General features: G+C 39.7%; 2 long non-coding RNA genes and 1 pseudogene across 3 annotated transcripts; 2 read left to right on the plus strand and 1 right to left on the minus strand.

The window, feature by feature from the left end:
* Positions 1-24,940, minus strand: part of LOC115152704 (inactive tyrosine-protein kinase 7-like) — a 47,944-nt pseudogene that overhangs the window by 19,575 nt on the left and 3,429 nt on the right.
* Positions 9,148-10,845, plus strand: LOC115153615 (uncharacterized). Its single transcript, XR_003867722.1, has 3 exons — positions 9,148-9,399; positions 9,774-10,278; positions 10,627-10,845. It is a non-coding gene; the product is annotated as an uncharacterized LOC115153615 (long non-coding RNA).
* LOC115153614 (uncharacterized) lies at positions 13,702-15,789 on the plus strand. Of its 2 annotated transcripts, XR_003867721.1 has the most exons (7): positions 13,702-13,878; positions 14,009-14,118; positions 14,199-14,290; positions 14,397-14,501; positions 14,829-14,933; positions 15,045-15,204; positions 15,330-15,789. It is a non-coding gene; the product is annotated as an uncharacterized LOC115153614 (long non-coding RNA). The 2 variants fall into 2 exon arrangements; XR_003867720.1 differs by having other exon boundaries at positions 13,702-14,118.

The raw sequence follows: 24,940 nt of genomic DNA on the forward strand, positions 1-24,940 counted from the left end.
ACATTTCAATGAAACATGGTGAAGCCCCAAAATTGCCCTCGCTAGAAGCCTGTGTTTCAGACATAAGGAAGTGGATGGCTGCAAATTTTCTACTTTTAAACTCGGACAAAACAGAGATGCTTGTCCTAGGTCCCAAGAAACAAAGAGATCTTCTGTTGAATCTGACAATTAATCTGGATGGTTGTACAGTCGTCTCAAATAAAACTGAAGGACCTCGGCGTTACTCTGGACCCTGATCTCTCTTTTGAAGAACATATCAAGACTGCTTCAAGGACAGCTTTTTTCCATCTACGTAACATTGCAAAAATCAGAAACTTTGTCCAAAAATGACGCAGAAAAATTAATCCATGCTTTTGTTACTTCTAGGCTCGACTACTGCAATGTTCTACTTTCCGGCTACCCGGATAAAGCACTAAACAAACTTCAGTTAGTGCTAAATACGGCTGCTAGAATCCTGACTAGAACCAAAAAATTTGATCATATTACTCCAGTGCTAGCTTCCCTACACTGGCTTCCTGTTAAGGCAAGGGCTGATTTCAAGGTTTTACTGCTAACCTACAAAGCATTACATGGGCTTGCTCCTACCTATCTTTCCGATTTGGTCCTGCCGTACATACCTACACGTACGCTACGGTCACAAGACGCAGGCCTCCTAATTGTCCCTAGAATTTCTAAGCAAACGGCTGGAGGTAGGGCTTTCTCCTATAGAGCTCCATTTTTATGGAATGGTCTGCCTACCCATGTGAGAGACGCAGACTCAGTCTCAACCTTTAAGTCTTTACTGAAGACTTATCTCTTCAGTAGGTCCTATGATTAAGTATAGTCTGGCCCAGGAGTGTGAAGGTGAACGGAAAGGCTGGAGCAACGAACCGCCCTTGCTGTCTCTGCCTTGTCGGTTCCCCTCTTCCCACTGGGATTCTCTGCCTCTAACCCTTTTACAGGGGCTGAGTCACTGACTTACTGGTGTTCTTCCATGCCGTCCATGGGAGGGGTGCGTCACTTGAGTAGGTTGAGCCACTGACGTGGTCTTCCTGTCTGGGTTGGCGCCCCCCCTTGGGTTGTGCCGTGGCAGACATCTTTGTGGGCTATACTCGGCCTTGTCTTCGGACGGTAAGTTGGTGGTTGTAGATATCCCTCTAGTGGTGTGGGGGCTGTGCTTTGGCAGAGTGGGTGGGGTTATATCCTGCCTGTTTGGCCCTGTCCGGGGGTATCATCGGATGGGGCCACAGTGTCTTCTGATCCCTCCTGTCTCAGCCTCCAGTATTTATGCTGCAGTAGTTTATGTGTCGGGGGGCTAGGGTCAGTCTGTTACATCTGGAGTATTCTCTTGTCTTATCCAGTGTCCTGTGTGAATGTAAATATGCTCTCTCTAATTCTCTCTTTCTTTCTTTCTTTCTTTCTCTCGGAGGACCTGAGCCCTAGGACTACCTGGCATGATGACTCCTTGCTGTCCCCAGTCCACCTGGCCATGCTGCTGCTCCAGTTTCAACTGTTCTGCCTGCGGCTACGGAACCCTGACCTGTTCACCGGACGTGCTTGTTGCACCCTCGACAATTACTATGATTATTATTATTTGACCATGCTGGTCATTTACGAACATTTTAACATCTTGACCATGTTCTGTTATAATATCCACCCGGCACAGCCAGAAGAGGACTGGCCACCCCTCATAGCCTGGTTCCTCTCTAGGTTTCTTCCTAGGTTTTTGGCCTTTCTCAGGAGTTTTTCCTAGGGAGTTTTTCCCAGCCACCGTGCTTCTTTCACATGCATTGCTTGCTGTTTGGGGTTTTAGGCTGGGTTTCTGTACAGCACTTTGAGATTTCAGCTGATGTACGAAGGGCTATATAAATAAATTTGATTTGATTTTGATTTGATTTGGAGAAGATCTGCAAAGAGGAGTGGGACAAAATCCCTCCTGAGATGTGTGCAAACCTGGTGGCCAACTACAAGAAACGTCTGACCTCTGTGATTGCCAACAAGGGTTTTGCCACCAAGTACTAAGTCATGTTTTGCAGAGGGGTAAAATACGTATTTCCCTCATTAAAATGCAAATCAATTTATAACATTTTTGACATGTGTTAACCTCCGGATTTTTTTGTTATTCTGTCTCTCACTGTTCAAATAAACCTACCATTAAAATTATAGACTGATCATTTCTTTGTCAGTGGGCAAACGTACAAAATCAGCAGAGGATCAAATACTTTTTTCCCTCACTGTATGTATGCTTCTAGGCAGAGTTCCTTTGTCCAGAGTCTGTGTTCTTTTGCCCATCTTAATCTTTTATTTTTAATTAGCTAGTCTGAGATATGGCTTTTTCTTCAACTCTGCCTAGAAGGCCAGCATCCCGGAGTCGCCTCTTCTCTGTTGACTTTGAGACTGGTGTTTTGCGGGTACTATTTAAGGAAGCTGCCAGTTGAGGATTTGTGAGGCGTCTGTTTCTCAGACACTCCAATGTACTTGTCCTCTTGCTCAGTTGTGCACTGGGGCCTCCCACTCTCTCTATTCTGGTTAGAACCAGTTTCCGTTGTTCTGTGAAAGGAGTAGTATACAGAGTTGTTCGAGACCTTCAGTTTCTTGGCAATTTCTCGCATGGAATAGCCTTCATTTCTCAAAACAATAATAGACTGATGAGTTTCAGAAGAAAGTTATTTGTTTCTTGCCATTTTGAGCCTGTAATTGAACCCACAAATGCTGATGCTCCAGATATTCAAATAGTCTAAAGAAGGCCAGTTTTATTGCTTCTTTAACCAGAACAACAGTTTTCATCTGTGCTAACATAAGGGTTTTCTAATGATCAATAAGCCTTTTCAAATGATAAACTTGGATTAGCTAACACAACGTGCCATTGGAACACAGGAGTGATGGTTGCTGATAATGGGCCTCAGTACGCGTTTGTAGATATTCCATAAAATAATCTGCAGTTTCCAGCTACAACAGTCATTTACAACATTAACAATGTCTACACTGTATTTCTGATCAATTTGATGTTATTTAAAAAAAATTATAATAATAATAAAAAAAAAAAAATAATAATAAAATCGACCAAAAAAATTGGTTTTTCTTTCAAAATCAAGGACATTTCTAAGTTGACCCCAAACTTTTGAACGATAGTGTATACACACACATTACCAGTCAAAAGTCTGGACACACCTACTCATTCCAAGGTTATTCTTTATTTGTACTATTTTCTACATTGTAGAATAACAGTGAAGACGTCAAAACTATGAAATAACACATATGGAATCATGTAGTTACCAAAAAAGTGTTAAACAAGTAAAAATATACTTGAGATTCTTCAAAGTAGCCACCCCTTTCCTTGATGACAGCGTTGCACACTCTTGGCATTCTCTCAACCAGCTTCATGAGGGAGTCACCTGGAATGCATTTCAATTGTGGAATTTCTTTCCATAATGCTTTTGAGCCAATCAGTTGTGTTGTGACAAGGTAGGGGAGGTATACAGAAGATAGCTCTATTTTGTAAAAGACCAAGTCCATATTATGGCAAGAACAGCTCAAATAAGCAAAGAGAAATGACAGTCCATCATTGCTTTAAGACATGAAGGTCAGTCAATGTGGAAACTGTCAAGAACTTCTGAAGTTTCTACAAGTGCAGTCGCAAAAACCATCAAGCGCTATGATGAAACTGGCTCTGATGAGGACCGCCACAGGAAAGGAAGACCCAGAGTTACCTCTGCTGTAGAGGATAAGTTCATTAGAGCTAACTGCTTCAGAGTTCAAGTAACAGACATCTCAACGTCAACTGTTCAAAGGAGACTGCGTGAATCGGGCCTTCATGGTCAAAATGCTGCAAAGAAACCCCTACCAAAGGACACCAATAAGAAAAGACTTGCTTGGGCCAAGAAACACGAGCAATGGACATTAGAGTGCTGAAAATCTGTCCTTGGTCTGATAAGTCCAAATTTGAGATTTCTGGTTCCAACCGCCATGTCTTTATAAGACGCAAAATAGGCGAATGGATGATCTCTGCATGTGTGGTTCCCACCGTGAAGCATGGAGGGGTAGGTGTGATGGTGCTTTGCTGGTGACACTGTCAGTGATTTCATTTAGAATTCAAGGCATACTTAATCCAACCACAGTGTCCAATATCAAAAAGGCTTTACAGTGAAAGCATAACATTAGATTATGTTAGGACAGCGCCTAAACATGAAAAACCACACAGCCATTTTTCATGCAAGGAGAGGCATCACAAAAAACAGAAATACAGCTAATAATAATCACTAACCTTTGATGATCTTCATCAGATGACACTCCCAGGACTCAATGTTACAAAATACATGTATGTTTTGTTTGATAAAGTTCATATTTATATCCATAAACCCCATTTTACATTGGCGCGTGATGTTCAGAAAATGTATTCCCATCAAAACTCCCGGTGAATGAGTACATCAATTTACAAAAATACTCATCATAAACGTTGATAAAATTTACAACAGTTATTGAAAGAATTATAGATACACTTCTCCTTAATGCAACCACTGTGTCAGATTTTAAAATAGCTTTTCGGCGAAAGCACGTTTTTCAATATTCTGAGTACAGAGCTCAGCCATCAAAGCAAGCTATACAGTTACCCGCCAAGTTCTGGAGTCAACTAAACTCAGAATTAGTATTATAAATCTTCCCTTACCTTTGCTGATCTTCGTTGGAATGCACTCCCAGGACTCCCACAAGAAATGTTATTTTAGTTCGAAATACTCCATATTTATGTCCAAATACCTCCGTTTTGTTCGCGCGTTCAGATCACTAATCCAAAGGCATAACGCGCGAGCGTAAAACCAGAGACAAAAAGTGAAATAGTTCCATTACCGTTCGTAGAAACATGTCAAACGATGTTCACAATCAATCCTTAGGGTCTTTTAACATAAAACTTCAATAATATTCCAACCGGACAATAGCGTATTCATTACAGAGGAAAAAGAAGGAGCGGCGCGCCAGTGTGCCAGCGCAGTAAACAACTCACTGGTCCCAGGCAGTCCACTGATTGACTGAGCTCCTATTCTCTGCCCAGTAACAGTAGAAGGATGTAACAAGTTTCTAAAGGCTGTTGACAGCCAATGGAAGCCTTAGGAAGTGCAAAATGACCCCACAGACACTTTAGTTTGAATAGGGATTAGATAGAAAAACTACAAGTCACTTCCTGGTTGGATTTTTTCTCAGGTTTTTGCCTGCCATATGAGTTCTGTTATACTCACAGATATCATTCAAATAGTTTTAGAAACTTTTCTATCCAAATCTACTAATACTATGCATATCCTACCTTCTGGGCCCGAGAAGCAGGCAGTTTAATTTGGGCACGTATTGATCTGAATTTCTGAATACTGCCCCCTATCCCAAAAAAGTTAAATGGGGAGAACCGGTTGAAAGTTTCTGTCGGCTGAATGGGCGACACCAGTTGAGCATTCCAACAGCATTTCCTTCCAGAAGCCATGAGAAAATTGTCCAGCTGCGAGGACTGTGAGAGAGGAATTATACTACTATCTGTACTACCTGGTGGCACAGACGCTGTTTCATCCTTTCCTGTTGTATTCTGCCCCTCCCAAAATAGAGAATTTGTACACAATTGGCCCTCTTTCTGGGACTCACCCACAAACAGGACCAAGCCTGGCCTGCTGAGGGTTGCGCTCATCTTATCTATGAACATAGACATGGCTCCAACTCCTCTAGCTCCACAATGAGAGCCTGCTTAGTGGTGTCTGCCACTAGCACAGTCAGTGTAGTCAGCTATCCTCAGTGAGACCGTGTCTGTGCCTCGATCTAGGTTGGGCAAAACTAAACATGGCCTTAGCAATCTCTATGGAACAAAAACCTCCTCCATTCCTGTCATTATTGAAAGAGATTGTGATGTCTCACATCTCAAAATTGGGCTACTTAATGTTAGATCCCTCAATTCCAAAGTAGTTATAGTCAATGAAATGAACTAATCACTGATCATAATCTTGATGTGATTGGCCTGAATGAAACATGGCTTAAGCCTGATGAATTTACTGTGTTAAATGAGGCCTCTCCCCCTGGTTCAGCCCAACCTCACATTCAATTTGCGCATATATGTACAAAATGTATTTCAGCAGATTTCGTGCGTTTTTGTGCATGTTTGTGTGGTTCAAATCGTACACGAATTTATGTGCTACTTAATTTGTGCGAAAAGACACGAATTTAATCAGTAGGCGACACACAACACTTTGCAACAACCAAAGACGCTATAGCCTGTATTTCATTATTTATTTATTTTACGTTATAAATATAGATATTTTGTCTTTTTTTAATCCCTATTACGTTGTATGCCTATATGTACTGTTCGATTTTTCTGAACAGACCTTTTAGAATAGAATGAATGTAAGCAATGCATGATGGCGAATGGTGTTTTATTCGGTTGTAGTTCCATGTATTTCTTACAAAAAAAACATATGTAAACCATTTTTATTGACCAAAATGTAACTGAAAATACAATAGAAGCCTTGCCATTGTCCATCAATACCAAAACATTTTTTTTTCTTCGTATAACATTTTGGGAAACGTATGCAGTCATTGTAGTCTTAAATTTTGTTGGCCAACCAAAATTACCAAAACGTTAACCCGTACTAAGGCTAGGGTGGAATTGTACTATGAGCTGGGTTAAGCACCTTTTCACTAGAAACTTTCTTGTTCAAATTACAGTCAGTGCGAAATAGCTAGAAAGCTTTCGTATTTCAACTTGGCTGCACCTACGGTTATGAGAACGATAAATCAAGTGCAATACTGTTGGCGAAATGTAACCACTTTCAATTTATTAACAGAGCTATTATTGCTATAACTTACCATCAATGTTATTAAAATAATAGTTTTAACCATGTTTTAAGGCTATACAGTGTTTCTTTACATTTACTTTGTTTGCAAACATTGACTAAAACAAGCTTCTAGTTTGGGTTCTGATGGGTTACAACAGTTGAATTAAACTCATGAGGCATTAATAAGTTATAATCTTCTAGAACCAATGGGTATATATCATTAATATAAATCCAAAAATAGCTTTATCAACTTCTGAATTCCCCTTTAAGTCTAATACTTTCCTTTTTTGCATATCTTATTTTAGAGACAAGGACCAGTGGATTGGAATCCACTCCAGTTTTAAACATTGATGAAGAAATAGGTATGTTTAAATTGTTTTACTTTCAAAACTGGGGTCATCTTGGTGTTACTGAATTATACTGCACTACATCTTTATTTTGACAGTGATGCAACATTTTTAAATGTGGCTCAAGTCTCCAGAATTTCGGATTTGAGATCAAATGTTTGATATTAAGTTACAGTACAGAATGTCACCTTTTATTTCAGGGTATTTTCAGACTTTTCTGATTTACCGTTTCGAAATGAAAGCACTTTATATGTCTAGTTGCAAGTTTTATTAGTCGTATGTACAGGATACTGATGGTAACACCATCCAATGAAATGCTTACTTGCAGGTTGCTTCTCGACATTTTAGCATCACTGTCCAAATTCTTATGTAGGGGAGGGCAATAACATCCTGGCAGAGCTTTTTCCTGCACATTTCCTTTAATATGAAGCAATCTGCCATTCCACGTTATGGAATTAGTCTTAGTTGAATTCATTCAAATCCACTATTGGAATATTTACACAGTGTCTTTTCTTTTGTAACCACTGTTTGTTATTGTGGAAGCTGGAAGCATTTGCCTTTGAGGAGAGTTTACTCTGTAGTCAAAATACACTGAGTGTACAGAACATTCCTAATATTGAGTTGCACTCCCTTTTGCCCTCAGAACAGCCTCAATTCGTCAGGGCATGGAGTCTACAAGGTGTCGAAAGCGTTCCACAGGGATGCTGGCCCATGTTAACTCAAATGCTTCCCACAGTTGTGTCAAGTTGGCTGGATGTCCTTTGGGTTGTGGACCATTCTTGATATACAAGGGAAAATGTTGATCGTGGAAAAACCCAGCAGGGTTGCAGTTCTTGACACAAACCGTTGGACCTGGCACCTACTACCATACCCCTTTCAAAGGAACTTAAATATTTTGTCTTGCCCAGTCACCCTCTGAATGTCACACATACACAATCCATGTCTCAATTGTCTCAAGGCTTAAACATCCTCCTTTAATCTGTCTCCTCCTCTTTATCTACACTGAAGTGGATTTAACAGGTGACATCAATAAGGGATCATAGCTTTGACCTGGTCAGTTTGTCAGGGAAAGAGAACGTTTTGTACACTCAGTGTGTTTTTGCTGTTTTAAGAACATTCAGAATTTCTATTTGACGATGGGATCAAGTTCTATTGTTTGATATTCCAATTTAGACTACTCAATATTTTGGTCTGCCCTGTAATTGAATTTACTGTAGAATCAAAGCTGAGGTTTTTGGCTTGTCACACCATAGATTGTGCAGAGATATATTTGCTGTCACCTACTTACAGCCCTATGTGTGTTTTAATAGATTCATTATATAATATTCTTAATTTAATCCTTTTCCCATTTTTGTGTTTTCAAAAAAGCAATACTTCATCGAGAATTTAACATCCTCCTAGCTGAGTTAGAAGACCCTGAGTGATCAAATCCTGCTCTGCCTGGTGCATCACACAGTTGGAGTGTGAGGAAGGAACTCTCACAGGATAGGTGGAGGGAGTCCAGGCCTGAGATTGTAGATTCTCTGCTGGCTGCAGAGCATGCTTCTCAGAAGATCTGTCAGTCATGCAATGTGAAAAGGGCTATTCTGCAATGTAGAGACTGTCTGCTGGAACAGCTTTACTGCGAAGACTAATGTCTCTACACATGCAAAGTTCACCCTGCACAAGAGATAGTCCATGATCGAGGGATTCTACATGCCCCTTCCTCCAACTACAGCCATATCTCTCCACAGTGATGGCAAATATGCACTTCATGAACAGGGTGTGTTTTTATTTTTTTTTGCGGCTGAATGTATTATATCAAAGTTCCAATGTATTCTTGTTTATTGTTGTATATAAATATTATCCCTAGATTGTTTCTTACCATTGGACGTACCAGAGGTGATATGTGGTTGCCTGACATGCACCATCCATGTTGGCCCTGGGAAACATATAATCCTTGTAAGAATAAATGGTATGTGCAATATCTACAAGAACCAAACAGTGATGTAGCAATGCAATGTAAAAGCATTAATTCAGACTACATTTTTTTCCTCAAGGTCGTTACAAGGTCACAGTGCCTGTGCTGACCTGCACAACCTGCCTTAGCACCTGGACAGCAAACTTGGCAGATCTGATAAAGAATGGGTACTGGCCTGCCACTGTCAACTGTGACACCATATACCAGAGATCTGTTCAGCTCTTTTGAGGAGCTGAAAGTATCAGCCCCAGGAATGTCCCGTCTGGCGTTTATGCGGATTTTGGAGCAGCAAATTGACTTCTTTGGCAGGGTAACAATAAATTATACTCAGCTTTACCAATGTCTGACTTCAGGTTAACAATATGTTAGTTATGTTACCCAAAGAGTTGGAACAAAATGTATTTCCAGTACTACAACTATGCTAAAACTGCAGGTCTCTTGCTACAGTATGTGTTAGCCTCCTGCACCACTGTCCTACCATGCCCCTTATCTGTGCCCCTCTTGCATCCAATATTTCCTGCTCTTTACAACATAAGTACTCGTCCTACTTTTGCATTGGCTGTCAACACTATGCACTGGCCCTGCTTTAACTGAAATCCAGTCAGCCATAGTGAATTATAGTATGTTTTGTTTATATTATTGTAAGTTATTTCATATTTTCTATATGTATTTTTCCCTTACCAGAACGGAATGATCTGTGGGGACACTTTTCAAAAAAGCTTCTTTGAGTGGACGTGCTGCCACTCTGAAGTTGATCAGGTCTGTGATATACAGTACTTTGACTGCCCAGCCTGTTCCCCCGGCATGCTTGCAGTGTCAGTGGACAGGAACAAGAAGCTGTGTCGATTCAAAAAAGGGTATGTAAAACTATTCATAATTTTTCAAATAACACCGTACTCTATATCATTTAAACAATCCAAACAAGGTTTGCCTTTTCTTTGTCCAGTGTGAACGTTTTCAGATGCAGTCGAGTTCATTTTTAACTTAAATATTTTGAGTTTGTAATGAAATATCAACATTGTCAAGTGTCCCACAATCAGTTACTGAGGTTGATTGCTATTTCATATGTCATATATTTAATGTATTTCACGTATCCTTTCAAGGACTGATGACAAAGGATTCTTTGATGGCGTATTTATCTGCAAGGACGAGTCTGACTTTGAACTATGTCCATACAAAGACTAAACATGTACGTTTCCTGTGTATCTTCTAATCTGTGAAATAGGACTGGCCTCGGGCCATCTGACTCATAGGCAGACTCGTTATACACTATTCCAATAAAAACATATCATTTTGGAGAGATAATCCTCTCTCTTCAAGTCCAGGGTTGTTACACCACTCCCTCTGTTCAGAAATGCAACACACTTTACAAGTGTTTATTTTTTACAGTCAATCTCCAACTTCTGATCTCCATTGTAGCGAACACAGGGGGTAGCTCAGCGCCTTCAGCTAGATTTTAAAAACCTAACCACTGTCCCATTAACACTTCCCCCCAAAATATTTTTTTCTACCTATACTCTTCTACTTCCTTGTCTAGGGTTATGGAAAAGGGGTATGTGGAGCATCCCAGTGGACAGCAGCTAAAGAGTCGTCAAGGAAAACAAACGACAAACTTGATGAAGAGGGACTCGAAATTGCCGTCTGCCGCCACGGAATACTTCTAAGGAGCCTCAACATGATGCGTAGAGAGATATTTGCCTACCCACTGTTCTTGCAGAATAAATTGTCTGGCAGCAGGAACATACAATTCATGCAGGGGCGGAAATCCCGGGGGGGGGACACGACCCCCCCATCCTGGGAAAAATATGATTTGTCCCCCCCAATATATCACTGAAACATAACTATGTAATTTAAATAATATTAACCTGTTATGGCTAGGGGGCAGTATTTTCACGGCTGGATAAAAAACGTACCCGATTTAATCTGATTATTAGTCCTGCCCAGAAACTGGAATATGCATATAATTATTAGCTTTGGAGAGAAAACACTCCAAAGTTTCTGAAACTGTTTGAATGGTGTCTGTGAGTATAACAGAACTCCTATGGCAGGCAAAAACCTGAGATGCTTCTGTTCAGGAAGTACCCTGTCTGAACATTTCTTGCCCTTCTTTATTATCTCTATCGTTTACAAAGGATCTCTGCTCTTACGTGACACTTCACACGTCTCCAATGAGGTCTCATAGCCCGGGAAAAACAGGAATGACGTAATTCAAAGCCCTGGCTGAAACAAAGGAGAGCAAAAGCTAAGTGGTCACTCAATGGACTAAGCCTTAGGCGCGTGACACGCCCCGCCCCCGGCTTTCGGTTTTTTCCTCAGTTTACAGACAGGCAGATTCCCGGTCGGAATATTATCGCTTCTCTACGAGATAAATTGCATAAATATTGGTTTTAAACAGCGGTTGACATGCTTCGAAGTACGGTAATGGAATATTTAGAAATTTTTTGTCATATTTTGCGTCATGCTCGTGGCCGAGATTTAGCGTTGGGATAGTGTCTAGAACGCACGAACAAAACGTCGCTGTTTGGATATAACGATGGATTATTTGGGACCAAACCTACATTTGTTATTGAAGTAGAAGTCCTGGCAGTGTATTCTGATGAAGAACAAGCAAGGTAAGAACATTTTTCTTATAGGAAATGTGATTTTTGGTGAAGGCTAAACTTGCAGGGTGTCTAAATAGCTAGCCCTGTAACGCCGGGCTATGTACTTACATTATTGCAAAATGTGCTTCATCCGAAAAGCTATTTTAAAATCGGACATATCGAGTGCATAGAGGAGTTCTGTATCTATAATTCTTAAAATAATTGTTATGCTTTTTGTGAACGTTTATCGTGAGTAATTTAGTAAAATCACCGGAAGTGTTCGGTGGGAATGCTAGTTCTGAACGTCACATGCTAATGTAAAAAGCTGGTTTTTGATATAAATATGAACTTGATTGAACAGACATGCATGTATTGTATAACACAATGTCCTAGGTGTGTCATCTGATGAAGATCATCAAAGGTTAGTGCTGCATTTAGATATGGTTTGGGTTTATGTGACATGATATGCTAGCTTGAAAAATGGCTGTGTGATTATTTCTGGCTGGGTACTCTGCTGACATAATCTAATGTTTTGCTTTCGCTGTAAAGCCTTTTTGAAATCGGACAGTTTGGTTAGATAAAGGAGAGCCTTGTCTTTAAATAGCTGTAAAATAGTCATATGTTTGAAAAGTGTAAGTTTTCGGATTTAGAGGAGTTTGAATTTCGCGCCCCGCCCATCATTGGATATTGGAGCAGACGTTCCGCTAGCGGAACGTGTAGATGTATTAATAATACGCAATGAAAGCAATTGTGCTGATTATAGACACTTAATAGCGCGTTTTTAAGTTTCAAAAGATTGCAACCCCCCCACCCTTTGCCTCACAATGGTTTGATCCACTGCCAGTTCCTTAGCTTGCTACGTAACTGACGTAGCAGTTAATCGCACACACACACTAGCTGAATATGCAGAGCTAGCGCGCAAATATTAACTATTAAGCTAGCTAGTACCTATTCCATTTATGTGGCGTTGTCAAAGATGGAATCAGCATGCAGATTATGTAAGTTAGTGCTTCAAAGTCCCTGTGATAAGGTTAGCGATAAACTGAAATCCAAACTGAACAGAACTACAGAACTCTTCTACCATTGTCTTAAATATATTTAATGGTCTCGTTGCAAAAGCTAAATTGTCGCAAGTGAACTTTTATTTATTTATTTTATTTCACCTTTATTTAACCCGGGTAGCAACACCACTGAAACTGAATTGGTGCTCGCTAGCTTTGCAAATTCAGCTATTGTTGGAAGCCAGCCAATATGAAACAAACTATTAAAATTACAAAAGGTTGCAGCATATGTTGTGTAAATGGTGAACTCATACAGCTGTTAACTCTTGTCATTTTAATCCATTTCACATTTGCTAGCTACCTTTTAGATCGAAGCCCAAATAGAATGATTGAAGATGATAGAAGCCCATCTCCTACTGTAAATAACCTACACACTGGGTGTGTAGCCAGCCAGCCAGCCAGCCAGGTAGAAAAATGGAAGAAAAATAAAAGACGGACATCAGAGTATTTTTCAATACACCAAAACGCATAGTAAGAACCCTAGTAGCCTAATATCTCAAAGACTAGTTGATAAAATGTGCATAAGAAAGAAATGAAATTCTAATGGAAATGCTTCACAATGATGTCATTAGGCAGAGCAGGCAACAGATGGCACACAGACAGCAGAGTTGGGGACAGATATGCAGGGACAGACTGGCAGAGACAGGGAGTCTCAGGTAAGTTTGTTGAGTCTGTTTGGCAACATTATGAAAGGTTCTCAATTTTTTTGACTTGTAAAATAGGAACATAATTGGAAAATGCCATGGATACCCCCACTCTCAACTTAAACTGGTGACTGAACTAAGATTCGTTAAAGGCAATGGTATTGCTGTTGTGATTAGTTGTGTAGTTTTGGGTACCGGTAGTTAGGAGTACGGCAAACACCTTATTTCTTTGGTTCCTCAATATACATTTACCATATTACAATGTAGGCTGTGTTACAGCACTACTTTTGGTGTCCCCTTCAGGAATTGCTCTTGAGAAAATGTCATGTAATTGTCCCCTCCAAAGTTGATATCAGATTTTCGCCAATGAATTCATGTGATCTGCAAATGTTGGCCATACCTGACGAAAGTTGCCCTTCATTGTCCAGAGCTCGCCACTCTTCTAGACATGAAGCCACTTCTTTCTGTCATGCATGCAAAGGCACATCGTTTGAAATGCGCGGTAAGTTTTTCTTTATTAAACTGTTCAACGAGAATTTCCAGCTTCAGTCCTTTACAAGGCTTCCCATTTAGATGTTTGTTATTCACATAATTGCAATATTAAGTCAATATTTTTTTTCATGTAAATTAAGATTAAGTGGGGAGGACGGAATCAGGAAGGAGCTGGCACAACTCTGGGGGAGGAAGTGGAACAGCTTCTTGTCGAAGGCTGCAATCTGTTCCAAGCAAATGTCCAAAGGAGGTAAACAATTTGTTTAAGGTTGTTCTATTCAGCTATGTTAATACTTATCTGGAATAAGGAGTTCTATTTGGCTTTTCTAGCAAGAACAGACATGCTAACCATCCAGGCCATGGGGTGGAACAGAAGGAAGAAAAACAACCTGCACAGAGTATTGTCCAGAAGATACTTGAAGGTGTATTGTGTGGATCAATACATTTATTTTAGAAGTATTATATCTATGCATTTAATTTATTTTAAAACAATTAATTATTCTGTTTTGTTTTTGTCATAATTCTCAGACAACAGCAAAATCCAGGAGGAGACCCAGACTCTCAAAGTTTAAGAGTGATTTGGGTGTAGGTGATGAGACTCTACAACGGAAGTTCAGCAATCGGCTAATACAGGTAAATGAATACAAACCTAAATAATCCTAAATGTAACTCTCCTGGACTGTCACCTTAACGTAGTGGAGAGGCTTGCGTACTCCAATGACCCTGAAAGCTAACCCTTAGAGGGTGTTTTCCACCGGCAGGTGAAATCAAGCCAGACAGGTGGAAGGGTAGGAGACAGACAAAACATTCCCTGGTTCTCCAGGTTGGGGCTCACTCACCCCCCACATAACAAATCATTTGTTACAGAAACCTTCACAGGCCCGATGTTCCTCTAGGAAGTGAGTGCAACTACTCACCATTGGAGATACGTTGTTAATTTATAGATTTATTGTATTTCAGAGGACACAAATATGAACATGGATGGTCCCCAGGTACTACAGAGAACAGTTGAAGTCCTTTTTCTTAGCATCAAACAAAGGAAACAGAACCTCTACCATCAGACAGGTTTGTTAAATTTCATGAATATTGAATTGCACACACTTAATTTCTCTTTCATTTCAAAGCCATGCAATTTAACAAATAATTCCATTCTCCTTTTGTTTTGATGGATGCAAGAAAAGACACCCTCTGCGCAGAAAGATATTGGAAGAAAAGGCCAAATTGACAGCTGCCGTAGAGGAGTACAACACCCTTGTACCAGATTCAGCAATACCATCTGCAGATGAGATCCTTTCCACAGACCTTCATGCATGACCTTGGGAGCTGCATGGAAAAAGTAAGTAGTATGTTTGTGTGTCACAATAACTATGTTTGTTTTGCTATCTGTGTTTGTTCAGTTGCGCAAACACAGAAAGCACTGCCAAAGTTATAAATCCACATTGCATTCTTATGAATTTACAGCTGACCTACTCACAAAGAAAATAGCCTTTGACAGGGTGATGCTCCCGAAACGGCTGAAGGAGGAGTTAATTGTCCTAAAGGAAGTCAAGCAGCACTGGGAAAGCCTAAAGAGGGAATTGGAGAATGTGCAAGACCTTGCTTCACATGTGGTACTTGACCTAAGCAGGCAAAGTAGGGGAACTTTCATTAATATGTACAATTGATGATGGCACCCTGTAATTGCTATTGTATTTAAGGAATACTTCATTGTATTTACCCTACACATTACAATTGTTGGTGTTAGGCTGGCAATTGAATCAGTCGGAAGCTGGGCGCAAAGGTCTCTTCTCCATGCTTCAGAGGAGAGTCAGCGGCCTCAGAAGACACCAGGACTCTGTCAAACTGATATACAGCAAAGCTATGGGCCAAGACACCTCCCTCCTAGAAAATAACTTCATAGGTGACCTCGTGGAAGAGGACCTAGATGACATCTATGAAAGCATCCACTACAGCTCTGATGACGAGTAATCTATATCACATACTGACGGTGTTCGTTTGGGTAGGTGCAGTTTGCACTGGGTGAAAAGGGATTCAATTTGTTTTGCATATGTGCTTTATCTGCCTACCTAAGGAAAAATAGTTTGAACATTTTATGGAAAATAAACGTATGTTTCTTCCTTGTTAACAATGTGATCATGTGGCACAGATTTGAGAAGGGCGCTCGTCTGTTACTGCTTTTGCCCAGTTACATGACCAGGTCCGATGCACCCCTTTAAATGGCCAATCTGAGGTTGCTACATCCACTTTTGGATTCTGAAGAATATAATTTACAAATGCCTCATGAACATAGTTCAACTGCCATACCCCATCAGATTCCAAGATATATATTTTGTTCTACTCCAATGTTTGTAAACAAAGTAAATGTAAACATACACTAGCATGTGTCAAACTCATTCCACGGGTGAGCAGAGTGTCTTGCGGGTTTTTCGCTCCTGCCATGATTGATGAATTAAGGTCACTAATTAGTAAGGAACTCCCCTCACCTGGTTGTCTAGGTCTTAATTGAAAGGAAAAAACAAAAACCAGCAGACACTAGGCTCTCCATGGAATGAGATTGACACCACTGGACTATAGCCTGGAAACATGGTTTAAACTATGGTTACATTTCTCCAGCCCCATCCCTCTGCTTTTTACAGAACCATTGGCGGGGAGAACTATTTATTGTTTCACCTGGTGATTTCCGATTTAAACATTGTTAAACTGCAATGTACTGTGCTTATTAGTTTAGTTAATAAAAAAAACTAAAAAAGGCTATCCTTATTTTCAAGTAATCATTTGCATCCTGATGGAGCTACATCAGTACATTAGTCATGGGCTTTTAAGTCAACGATTCCTTATGTATGTATGAGATGTACAAATGCTTAACTAGTACTGAGTACTTTGACCAGTTACTTCTTTACTCTCAAGTAGTTTTTGAGAGGGCTACTTTACTTGTACTTGAGTACAAGAACTGACTTCCATCAGCTGCAGATGAAACAGGTTAGTTGAAAAATAATGTTGCCTAGAATCTACAGGCACTCGCAATTAATCATCAAAAGTATGGACACAGAATGATTGAAGTGATTATTGTATTTTATTATGCTGACCCAATTATGACCCATGACATCTTTTGGGAAGAATAATGCATAGCCCTTGTGTGTTAAGCTGCAAACTTGGAAATGTTCCTATTGAAATGGGTTGTCCCATACTGAACAGGCCAGTTGCAAGTGAAATACTCTTAACGCTACTATTAGCAACACCGTATTATTATTAAAATTAGATTAAATTTTTTTTAACTTATGCAGGCAGGTCTGACATAGCGGGAGAATTGTGAACATGCACGTATATATATATCTGTGTTGTCACAGCGTTTGGCCACGTCTTCGGTTTGGTCGTTCAGTCAATTTGTTTTGGTTATGTGCATCGCAATGCCTGTGACGTAAGAGACTATGTTTCTGAATTAACTGATTACATTTTTAAACTATTCATAAATTATTCTTGCGCAATGTTACTTTCATTCGAATGTCGTAAACATTGTTGGATTCTATTAAATAATTGATGTAACAGAAGTTCTTACGTTACAGAAACGGGAAAAGTTGTGAACTACAAATGTGGCGCCATTTTGTAGTTATCATCTAACCCTAAACGTTTTAAAACATTTTTTTTATCAATATCATCGCCAATATCATTCTAATTGATGTGTAGAATGATATGTACATTCATTAGGACATACATAACGCCGTACTGCATCAGCACATGCCAATTCAATGTCTGAAGTAGCGCACTTTTTGAAATGTGTTTTTCGTCATAACTATTTAAGCTTGACATGTGATTATTTTGATTTAATAAGGACCCCTTACTAAACCATCATGTCAAATAACATTCGGATATGCTAATCTATTCTTGATAAAGAAAAAAAAAGTTTGGGGAAAAGTCAACTGTTGGTGGCGCTACTGAGCACCCCATGGCCACCAGGGGTATGGGATTACATAACCGTTTAATTCATGCATAGGATTATTTGTGCCAAGCCATAAGACTGAGCTACAAAAAAAACAACAAAAACATATTTTTGGGGACTCCATGACCAGAGTTGACCTCTTATAACTGTTTTCTAGGGGTGTATAAAGGTTCATGGCAGAAAACAAGTGTATGTATAGAAATGCTTATATAAACATTGTTACATCGATATTGGCGCTTCTAGAAGTAAAAAAAAATAGACATTCAACAGTCTATATGTGGCCTTTCAGCCCCTATACCCATTACCCACATGGCCCTCTATTGCCATGGTCCTCGGCACATCATATTCCTGATAAGCAACAATGATGAAAATTAATTCTCACTGCCTATTCAAAAAAAAAAAGCAGTTGTGAAATGATTTGGCTTTCACCTTCATTAAATATTTTCCGTGGACAACTAGCCTAGAGACCAAGCAGATAGACGGTCTGCCTCTATGCACTAAACATGCTGCATGCCAATATGACTCAGGGGTAGGCCTATATCCAACATAAAAAATGCAGGTAAAGTAATATGTAATAGCATTGTGTATATATAATCCATATATATGTAAGCTATGTTGATATACACGTAATCCTATGTATTAGAATATATAGCCTAGTTGCGCCCAGCCTATAGGCCTATAATAAACTTTGATATGAATTGCGAAGTTCAAGGTCAGTCAGCCAAAATGCAACATTCTCATAACTTTTGATTATTTTCTCATAAGACATTCACTAAGTACTAAAGTTGATCAGCCCAATCCACTGCTCATAACTAATGTATCAACATTATACTGTGCCTAGGCCTCTGGTCAAACGTAGTGCACTTTCAAGGGAATAGGGTGGCATTTGGAAAGAAATTATCCAGTTCCTTTATCCATTGAACTAACATTCTTCCAGAAGAAAGACAGAAGGAAACAAGTAGCCTTTAACCTGTTGTTAAGTGTCAGCCATTGTTGCCATTAATGCTAGTTAGTGCTAGTTTGACCACCAGTGGGCATCTTTGAGAAGCATTTGACTGTTTTTAATATTGGATGTACTAGAGCAGTGGTTCCCAAACTTTTTATAGTCCCGTACCCCTTCAAACATTCAACCTCGAGCACCAGTGTCAGCGTACACAGAATGTGTTTTTTTGCCATCATTGTAAGCCTGCCACACACACACACAATACATTTATTAAACATAAGATTGAGTGTGAGTTTGTCACAACCCGGATCATGGGAAGTGACAAACAGCTCTTACAGGACCAGAGCACAAATAATAATAATAATCAATAATTTTGCACTTTATTTAACCATCTCACATATTTGTTCATCAAAAATTGTGAATAACTCACCACAGGTTAATGAGAAGGGTGTGCTTGAAAGGATGCACATAATTCTGCAATGTTGGGCTGTATTGGAGAGAGTCTGTCTTAAACTATTTTCCACACACAGTCTGTGCCTGTATTTAGTTTATGCTAGTGAGGTTCGAGAATCCACTCACATAGGTATGTGGTTGCAAAGGGCATCAGTGTCTTAAGAGCTGATTTGCCAAGGCAGGATACTCTGAGCGCAGCCCTATCCAGAAATCTGTCAGTGGCTTCTGATTACATTTTCAGAGAACCGCTTGTTGCAATTTCGATGAGGCTCTCTTGTTCAGAGATCAGTAAGTGGACTGGAGGCAGGGCATGAAAGGGATAACGAATCCAGTTGTTTGTGTCGTCCGTTTTGGGAAAGTACCTGTGTAATTGCACACCCAGCTCACTCAGGTGCTTCGTTATAATCACATTTGACATTGTCCGTAAGCTTGAGATAATTTGCACACAAATCATACAATGGAAAGACCTGTGTGTTGTCCTTGTTAATGCAGACAGAGAGGATAGCCAACTTAATCCTAGATTCAGATCATTCAGGTGAGAAAAAACATCACCCAGATAGGCCAGTCGTGTGAGAAACTCATCACGCGAGCGGTCAGAAAAGTGAAAATTATGGTCAGTAAAAACTTTAAGCTTGTCTCTCAATTCAAAAATGCATGTCAATACTTTGCCCCTTGATAACCAGCGCATTTCTGTATGTTGTAAAAGCGGTACATGGTCGGTGCCCATATCATTGCTTAACAAAGTTAAACATTTTCACTGTAGTGTCCAAAACGTCTTTCAAGCTGTCAGGCATTCCCTTGGCAGCAAGAGCCTCTCGTTGGATGCTGCAGTGTAACCAAGTGGCGTTGGGAACAACTGCTTGCACGCACGTTACCACTCCAGTATGTCTCCCTGTCATGGTACATCAGTACAGATACCAACAAATCTTGACCACCAAAGTCCATTTGATTTTAAAAAGCTGTCCAGTACTTGAAAAATATTATCTCCTGTTGTTCTGTTTTCCAGTGGTTTGCAGAAGGGGATGTCTTCCTTAATTGACTCCCCCATAAACGTAATGGACATATACCAGGAGCAGTGACAGGCCTGCCACATCTGTTGACTCATCCAGCTGTAACACATAGAATTCCCTGGCTTGTATGCAAAGCAGTAATTGTTTCAAAACATATCCTGCCATTTCACTGATGCGTCATGAAACAGTGTTGTTTGATGAAGGCATTGTCTGTAAAGTTTTTTGGGCCTTTTCCCCCAGCATTGTCCCAGTCATATCTGCGGCAGCGGGAATTATTAAGTCCTCCACAATAGTATGGGGCTTGCCTGTCCTAGCCACTCGGTAGCTCACCATATAAGACGCTTCTAGCCCCTTCTAATTAATGGTATCTGTTGCTTTTATACGTCTTACTACTCGAAAGTTGTCTTAATTCCCGTGGCTTATTTTTTCAAATTGGCATGTTTCGTTTCTAAACGTCTGTGCAAGAGTGAAGGTTTCATCGAGTTGTGAGATAGTACTTTTACAGATAACACACTGTGGCTGAGGAAAGGCACTACTCCCAATCTAAGTAAACCCCAAATCAATGTAGTTCTCATCATATTTGCGCCACTTCGATGGTCCAACATCCCTGTCTGTTGTTCGGTGCTTTCCCGGGTAAGGGGGCAGTAGCTCTTCAGCTGCATCAGATTCACAAATGTCAGTGTCCATGCCAGCTGGGCTAGCAACAAATGTAGAATTACTGAGCTAGCATTGGATGTGCTCGTGGTAGCAGAACAACTTGTGTCTTCAGGTGCAGCTGTAGTACTGCTGGTAGTAGCAGTACTACCAGTAGAGCTGGTATGTCTCTCTATAGATGTTGGACTTACTTATTTTTAACCATTTATCAATTTTCGAGCAAACGGAATGAGCAGCAGCTACGTTTGGCTACATACGGACCGTTAGTGGAATTCCCGCAAGAAAGTAACAGTTAATGTGATTGAATTTAAAATATTTAACTAGGCTACCTGTATTTGACATTGTGTTATTTCGCTGAACACTACATGGTTTCATTTTATTTTTGGCAGTGAAACGAGGCTACTTAGGCAAGAAAAAAACATCACCCAAATGTATAGCCCCATTGGAAAATGTAAATGGACTGTTTGAAAATGTGAATCACATTTTTATTTGGCCTACACCAGACGGCATTGCGTGTACCCATAACATAGTATATGGGATTGATTTTAAGAAATTTAGCTTAAAATTATGGTGTTTCTATTCCAGGAAAAACTAAAAATTATACATCTGACAGACTGATTTAGTAACACTAAACAAGGATTAGATGGAGGCAGATGTTATAGGAAGAGCCATGGCTGTATAGCTGAGGGAAAGGTGGGAAGTATCTGGGCAACTACAGTACCTTTTATTTAGCGAGAAGAAAAAAGGAGAATAAGAAAGAAAAAGATTAGTTAACATGGGGTGGATAATTAATAATTAAACATGTCAGTAAAATACTGCTAGACGTGGGGGTTATGGTCACAGACAGTGCTATTCGCCTATGTTAAGCCTCCACGCGAAATCCCAGGAAAATTAAAAGGTACAGTAGGCCTAATAATGCTTAAATAAATCAACTGCTGGTCTTATGCTGCATATTTTTACACTGTATTCAATTTCCAGCGAAACTATTCAAGCCATCAACTTACTGATGGTTGAAGATGATGAGCGATAGGCAAAGGCAATCTGGAATCTGCTGGCATCACCGCACAACATTGCTCTAATCACAGTCAGAAGACAGTTGAAGAAACTTGAGTGGACTTATGGAAAGGCTCTAAGACACATACATACAGTTGAAGTCAGAAGTTTACATACACCTTAGCTAAATACATTTAAACTCAGTTTTGCACAATTCCTGACATTTAATCCTAGTAAAAATTCCCTGTTTTAGGTCAGTTAGGATCACCACTTTATTTTAAGAATGTGAAATGTCAGAATAATAGTAGAGAGAATTATTTATTTCAGCTTTTACTTCTTTCATCACGTTCCCAGTGGGTCAGAAGTTTACATACACTCAATTATTATTTGGTAGCATTGCCTTTAAATTGTTTAACTTGGGTCAAACATTTCAGGAAGCCTTCCACAAGCTTCCCACAATAAGTTGGGTGAACTTTGGCCCATTCCTCCTGACAGAGCTGGTGTAACTGAGTCAGGTTTGTAGGACTCCTTGCTCGCACACGCTTTTTAAGTTCTGCCCACAAATGTTCTATAGGATTGAGGTCAGGGCTTTGTGATGGCCACTCCAATACCTTGACTTTGTTGTCCTTAAGCCATTTTGCCACAACTTCGGAAGTATGCTTGGGGTCATTGTCCATTTAGAAGACCCATTTGCAAACAAGATTCAACTTCCTGACTGATGTCTTGAGATGTTGCTTCAATATATCCACATAATTTTCCTACCTCATGATGCCATCTATTTTGTGAAGTGCACCAGTCCCTCCTGCAGCAAAGCACCCCCACAACATGATGCTGCCACCCCCGTGCTTCACGGTTGGGATGGTGTTCTTCGGCTTGCAAGCATCCCCCTTTTTCCTCCAAACATAACAATGGTCATTATGGCCAAACAGTTCTATATTTGTTTCATCAGACCAGAGGACATTTCTCCAAAAAGTACGATCTTTGTCCCCATGTGCAGTTGCAAACCGTAGTCTGGCTTTTTTATGGCAGTTTTCCCATGATGTCAAGCAAAGAGGCACTGAGTTTGAAGGTATGCCTTGAAATACATCCACAGGTACAACTCCAATTAACTCAAATTATGTCAATTAGCCATCAGAAGCTTCTAAAGCCATGACATTTTCTGGAATTTTCCAAGCTGTTTAAAGGCACAGTCAACATAGTGTATGTAAACTTCTAACCCACTGGAATTGTTAGGGGGATTTTCACACCTACAGTCCTGGGCTATTAAACTACCATTTTGTAAATATATTGATATATGAAGAGTCTATTGTCCTGCTAATAGCCCATCATGGAAACATTGTTTGCATGATGGGCTACACCTGCTACAGTACACTTGTGAAAAAAAATGTTTCAAAATGCCTCCAGCTGTCCATCACCACTGTAAATAAAAACACAGCATCTAAAGTGGTACAAATATATTATTGAATTCGCTACAAAAAAGAAGCTTGTTTACATTCTTCATTGTAACCACAATGTCACAAATAATTGAACACACGCAAGCAGATTAACATGGTAAAAACATTCAAAGCATTTGTTAGGGCAAATCTGGTCTGTGAGAATCTAAGGGGCTTTTATATAATTAAATGCAGGGTTAATAATAGTTGGATAACAGATCGGCTCTCGTGAACTCATTAAGGGGCGGCTTCTATCTTCAATATAATCATTAATTCAGAAGGTTAAACCCATAGGTTTTAGGCCTGCAGTAGGTTATAATAAATGGAAAATTACGTGTCAATTCATAAACCATCGGTATACCAAAAATCTCTTACCAACTATTTTGGGAAGGCCATTCTTGAACATGGAGTGAGACATTCTTATTAATTTGTAAATAAAGCCAGTTTGTTATTTAGAATTATTCATTTCTGTTTTTAGCTGGAAAGAAACCAAAAGCCAACGGTGCCTATTTTTCAAAAATCATCAGTCCACATGTCAAGTGAAATTCCCCCATTGTATTTACCCAAGTTCTCTCTTAACTCCAGGACCACCGACAGTTTTTTTTGTTGCCTGACGCATGACTCTAGTGCCAGAGAACATACTCTCAGATTGAAAATGCCTTCATTAATTGCGACAGTTTAGACTACCAATAAATCAGCGTTCTAACTCCCCCTTGCGTTAGTGTGGTGTAATGACAGAATGCTACCACTAACGGTTGCAGCATAAACTTCCTGTAAAACACTGTAATACATGTTTTAATTGACTGATTTCCATATATGAACCATAACTCAATCTTTAACATTGTTGCGTTTATTTTTGTTCTGTGTATTTTCGGTGATACGGTAATAAAGTTTTATATCTTAAGTCGGAGGGTGGTTTTTACCATCCAGGCTTTTACTTGCGACATATGGTTAAATGCACTAAAGAGGAACAATGGGTACATATTGAAGATGTGCATGCTCATCCTCAGAATCTTTTCACTTGCCTATTTTCAAAGGATAAAGCTAAGAATATTAACAACGTCATAGTTAAGAACACTATAACAATATGGACGAAAGTGAAACCTATTCTAACAAGAACCAATATCACTCACTAAAAACACAACCCTATGGAACAATCCTTGGATAGCTTTTCAGAATTCACAAATAAATTGGTCTACATAGAAAACTAAAGGCATAGAAGCATTAGAAAAAAATATAAAAATGCTTTAATTATCTTAATGTTGAAAGTGCGTGTCTGACGTAGAGAAAAATGGTTTGAGGCCATGTGGCCATGTCTTGGCTGATTTTCCCATGATGTCAAGCAAAAAGGCACTGAGTTTGAAGGTAGGCCTTGAAATACAACCACAGGAACCCCCCATTTGACTCAAATTATGTCAATTAGCCTATCAGAAGCCTCTAAAGCCATGACATTTTATGGAATTGTCCAAGCTGTTTAAAGGCAAAGTCAACTTAGCGTATGTAAACGTCTGACCCACTGGAATTGTGATACAGTGACCTATAAGTGAAATAATCTGTCTGTAAACAATTGCTTCAGGCCAGATCCAGTTGATTTGATACAATGTTGCACTTCACTAGTGATAGCTCAAGTCAAGACAGATAGAAAAGGG

This window comes from Salmo trutta, chromosome 18, assembly GCF_901001165.1.
Source record: "Salmo trutta chromosome 18, fSalTru1.1, whole genome shotgun sequence".
Classification (NCBI taxonomy): Eukaryota; Metazoa; Chordata; class Actinopteri; order Salmoniformes; family Salmonidae; genus Salmo; species Salmo trutta.